The sequence below is a fragment of the Chelonoidis abingdonii genome, chromosome 10, assembly GCF_003597395.2.
Source record: "Chelonoidis abingdonii isolate Lonesome George chromosome 10, CheloAbing_2.0, whole genome shotgun sequence".
In the NCBI taxonomy this organism is placed as follows: domain Eukaryota; kingdom Metazoa; phylum Chordata; order Testudines; family Testudinidae; genus Chelonoidis; species Chelonoidis abingdonii.
In genome coordinates, this window is record NC_133778.1 from 78,791,805 (window position 1) to 78,797,117 (window position 5,313).

The 5,313-nt window shown below is 45.2% G+C and overlaps 1 protein-coding gene across 1 annotated transcript in view; it reads right to left on the reverse strand.

Annotated features, from left to right (window-relative positions):
* Window positions 1-5,313, reverse strand: part of LOC116815802 (C-X-C chemokine receptor type 2-like) — a 24,088-nt gene that overhangs the window by 2,680 nt on the left and 16,095 nt on the right. The window lies entirely within an intron of this gene.

Below are 5,313 nucleotides of genomic sequence, written 5' to 3' on the forward strand. Positions count from 1 at the left end.
ACCTTTATGGCCAGTAAAAAATGGGAGGACATAACGCTCCCACTTTTTAAAAGGACCCCCTGCCGCTGAATTGCCACCAAAGACCCAGAGTGGGAGAAGCTCCGAAGACCCAGGCCCTGCGAGAGTTTTCCAGGTCCCCTGGAGCTAGTGAAGGACCCCCACTCCAGGGGCCCCAAAAAACTCTCGTGGGGGCCTGAGGCAAATTGCCCCACTTGCCCCTCACCTCTGGGTGGCCCTGCACTTCCCTGTCCCATAGACGTGTTTGGGAGGTTCAGTCCATAAGCATCTGGAAAGCACCCAATAGGAGTTACACATCTAACTATCTCTGAGGAGCTGGGCCTCAGAAACAACAGCGACTGGGGCAGGATAAGCAATTTCCAGGTGTACGCAGTAGTCAAGGTGTGTGCACCTGGATGCTTTACACTGTGAATGCCTCATTGCACCTTGACTACTGCCTGCTGTTCCGGTCGTCCCAGCTCAGAAAGGCTATGTTAGACTTGGAAAAGATACTGAGAATGGCAACAAAAATGATTAGGGGGATGGAACAGCTTCCGTGTGAGGAGAGGTTAATAAGACTGGGACTTTCCAGCTTGGAAAAAAGACGACTAAGAGGAGATAAGGTAGAATTCTGTGAAACCATGACTGCTGTGGAGAAAGACTAGGGAAGTGTTATTTACGGCTTCACATAACAAAAGAACCAGGGGACAGCCAATGAAACTAACAGGCAGCAGGTTTAAAACAAACAAAAGGAAGCATTTCTTCACAAAGGCACAGTCAACCTGTGGAATTCCTTGCCAGGGGATGTTGTGAAGGCCAAAATGATAACAGGGTTCAGAAAAGAACATCGTTCACAGAGAATAGGTCCACCAATGGCTAATAGCCCAGAGGGTCAAGGTGCAATCCTATATCGTGGGTGTCCCAAAGCCTCTGACTGTCAGAAGCTGGGAGTGGGCAACGGGATGGATCACTCGATGATTAACTGTCCTGGTCATTCTCTCTGAAGCACCTGGCATTGGCCACTGTCGGAAGACAGGATACTGGACCATTGGTCTGACCCAGTATGGCCATTCTTATGTTCTAGATAAACCGCTGGATGGATTCAAGTTTCTGGTCTTTCCAACCCTTATGGAAAAAGCCCTGTATAGAATGTAATCAGGAACAGATCAACGAGGTTCTAAAGAAATTACTTTAAAACCTACACAACTGAATAGAGAACGAGATCCTTGTCTCTCATTTATTTTTTAAATAATCAGGCTATAGAATTCTGGAGCACATGTCTCGTTTTCACTATTCAATGCTACAGGATGGCTAAGACAGAACCTGTGCTTATGTTACATTGATTTTGATCGGCTGCGGGGCTGGCTCAATGTTTGAATTCCCCCCTCACAGAGAACTTGTTAAAACAACCAAAGGGATTTGCTAAACAAATTGACAATGGCTTACTGGGCAGTTCTGCCTGAATTCCACCAGCAGGGAATTTGTCCAACTTTTCCAACTTAAGGACGGGCTCTAACTGTTGCAGAGATCATCCATCGGTAAACCAATGGAGGGAAAGGACAGATGCTCAGCAGTGAAGTGCACAGACCTTTGCCGTGACCTTGGCAAGTCAAGGTTGGACAGCATCAGTAAACTTAAGCATATATGGGGATCACCACACCTTCCAAACCTCCCAGGGAAGCTGTGAGGAGAAAAGCCATTACAAACTCATGAAAGTGCTCAGACACTGTGTGAATTGGGAGAGCGGCAATAAGTAACCATAAAGACAATATGGAATAAAAGGAGACAAAAATACCTAGGAAGTTGCCTGCTAAGAAAAAGGGAATCTTAAAAAGAAAGCTCCTACAAAAGCAAGCATGCGTTCTTTTTGGCGCGCAATGTTCTCACACATAACAGAAGAGTTATAAAAGAATAAACCCCAGCGAAGCCCTTTCTTCTCCAGGCAGTGGAGCCTAGTGAAATAGAACGTTCCCCCTAAAAAACTTATAACCTCTTTTCCTTTACTAGAGGTAGATCGTGCAAACAACCTGATCTCCTTCTATACGGAAGGTGACGGATTATTTTAACAAAAAAAAGAAATGTGGTAGATTAATAACCTCGATTTCAGTAAGGCATTTACATGGTTCCACATGGATGTTAGTTTAAATTGGAAAAAGATGGGGATGAATATGTAAAATTGAAAAAAGGTGGATTAGGAAGTTGTTAAAGAGGGAGACTCCAACGGGTCGTACTGAAAGGGATGAACTGTACAGCTGGAAGGAGGTTACTATGGAAGTTCCTCAAGACAGTTTGGACTGGATCTTATTAACTTTTTTGTTATCTTGACACCTTGCCACAAGAGCGGGATGTGCTAATAAATTTGCGGATGACACAAAACTGGGGGTGTTGCAACACGGAGAAGGACCGGGATACTATAAGGAAGATCTGGGGTGACCTTGTAAACTGGAGTAATAAGTAACTAGGATGAATTTAATAGTGAAAAGTGCCAAGGTCATGCAGCTAGGATCCATAATAAGAACATTTAGATAATACATTGGGGAGCCATCAGCTGGAAACAACAGAGGACGGAAGAGGGACCTTGGTACTTGGATTGATCGCAGGATGACATGAGCCCGCAATGCGAGAGTGGCCCTTGAAAAATAGAAATGCGGTTTTAGGAGCGATCAGGCAGGTTATATCCAGCAAGAGAAGGAGTGTTAGTACCCGTTGTATACGCGCTGGTGAGACCCACCTGGAATAATGTGTGGGCAAGTTCTGGCTCCCATGTTAAGAAGATGAATTCAAACTGGAACGGGTTCAGAGAGCGGGCTACATAGAGTGATCCGAAGGAATGGAAAACCTGCCTTAGAAAGGAACTCCAAGAGACTTGCTTCTTTAGCCGGCCAAAAAAGCCTCCGAGGGGATACTGCTTGCCTATAATAAATATCGAAGGGGATATAACATTAGGGAGGGGAGGAATTATTTAAGTTTAGTGCATAAATTAAGACACAAGGTCAATGGGTACAAACTGGACACTAGGAAGTTCAGAGACTTGAAATTAGAACGAAGGTTTTAACCATTAGAGGGAGTAAGTTTGAGACATCAGCATTCCAAGGGGAGCATGGGGCAAAAACATAATCTGCTCAGACTAAGCTTGATTAAGTGTATGTGAGAGGGGTGAAATATGAGAAAGGAATGATTTAATATTTGGCATATGTCCTCGGATAAATCAGACAAGTATTAGGTCGCTCAAAAATGGTCTGCAATAGGATGTTGAATGGGATGGGAACGTACCTGCAGAATTCTTGGTCTGAACCTAGTCTGCTGGTGTGAGTCTCCTGCCCCACATGCTCAGGCGTTTAAAGCTGATCCGCTCATATTTGGGGTCAGAAGGTAATTTCCTCCAGGGGCAATTTGGCAGAGCCCTGGAGGTTTTTTGCCCACTTTCCCCTGCAGCATGGGGCATGGTCACTTGCTGGTGGATTCTTCCTGCTTTGCAGTCTTCAAAATTCACAATTGAGGACTTTCTATAATAACTCGGATCATGGTTGGTGGTTTGTTTTTACAGAAGTGGAATGGTGTAGGGTCTGTGGCCCTGCTTCGCTGGCAGGAGTCAAGACTAGCATTGCATCATAATTGGTCCCTCTGACTCTATGATCTATTGAGTCTATTTTGAATACTGTTGGGGTTTACCCGTAGGTAAAATCTTTAAGCCCCATGCAAATAGGTTTTAAATTGCGCATCAGGGAGGTTTATGGTTGGACATTAGGAAAAACTTCCTACTGTCAGGTGTTAAAACCCTGGAATACAATGCCTAAGAGGTGGGAATCTCCTCACATCAATGAGTAATGGATTGTTAAGAGCAGGTTAACAAAACGCAGCTCTCAGAGGAATTGGGCCTAGAAAATACCTTCAGTCTGTCTAGTCCCTGCCTTGAGTGCAGGGGATGGGACTAGCATGATACCTCAGCGTCTCTTCCCCGTCCACCTACTACTCTAAAGCTAGAACAGGGAAGAGAAGAAACCAAAACAGAAGTTCCCAGCAACAGGATAAGACAAGCTGTGGGACATACAGAATGCGGTATGCAACTAGGGTGATCAGATAAAACAAAAGTGTGAAAAATTAGGAATGGGGGTGGGGGTAATAGGAACCACTCATATACTAAAACGCCTCAACATATCAGGACAACCATCCCTAATTAAATCGGGACAACATCTGTCACCCTAGATGCGCGCACTGATATTAAGTGCTGTTGAGTCTTCGTAAGATAAAAGGGGCTGCCTACCGTGAGATTTAAAAAAAATGATCTTTCTAAGACAGATATTGTTAGACCTAGCAAGGCGTGCCAAGGGCTGGAGCTGAAGAAGCCTAGTTGTGTTTTTAATCTACATTTTTGTGGGCACCTATATGCACACCTTTAACCAAAGTACAAGTCCTTCTCCTCTCCAAGTACGCACTGTGACATGGAGTTAAAGATCAACATTATCAAAGAAAACCTGCAAACTGGCCTGGCTAGTAAAAAGCCTGCCCTGGCTGGTGGGTAGCATGCTTTCAGTCTCTCATAAACCTCTGTTGATGGTCATTCGATGTCACTCAGTTCAAGCCGACAGCGCATAAACTCCCAGGCGGAAGAAAAAACCACAAGTTTCCTCTAACTTTAAAAACAACTCAAAATCACAAACTTTTCACAATCTTTTAGGCGACTTCTTGAGATACCATACGATGATAACAGCATCCCCCAAAAAGAAGAAAATCTCATTTTCCCCCTCTTTCCTGGGCTCTTTACGCGATTCGGGTCTAACCAGGCCAACCACCCCCACCTGACCCCTCATATAAAGTTCCATCATGCAGAAGATACATGATTGGCAATTTATTCCCTCCAGATATCCTCCACCTCTGCCTATGAAAACCCTCCTCCCCTACCTATAAAAAACAATCAATGAGAAATCCATTGGGCAAACCTTCTCTCCCTATCATAGTGCTAATATCACCTCAACACCTAATGCACCTCTCTGATGCCTCCCACATCCTGCGATGGTGCCCCTTGTGCACTGCAGGAAGGGGCTAGAATTGGATTCCATTTTGTTCCTTCCCCTAAAGGCAAAATAGCAGCTCCACCATACTGAAACTTAGACGACTTCACACTGCTGTGCCAATGTTGGGGGGGGGTGGTGGCTTGTTGTGTTGCGGTGCTTGGATCCGGTGTGGTTATCTTGGTGATATTAATATTTCTGGAGAGGGGGGGAGTGTGTGTGGGGAGAGAAAGGGGGGGGAGGGGAGTGTAGTAGTTTTGCCTTATCTCGTCGCGGTGCCGCGGGCGACTGGGGTGTGTGGGGG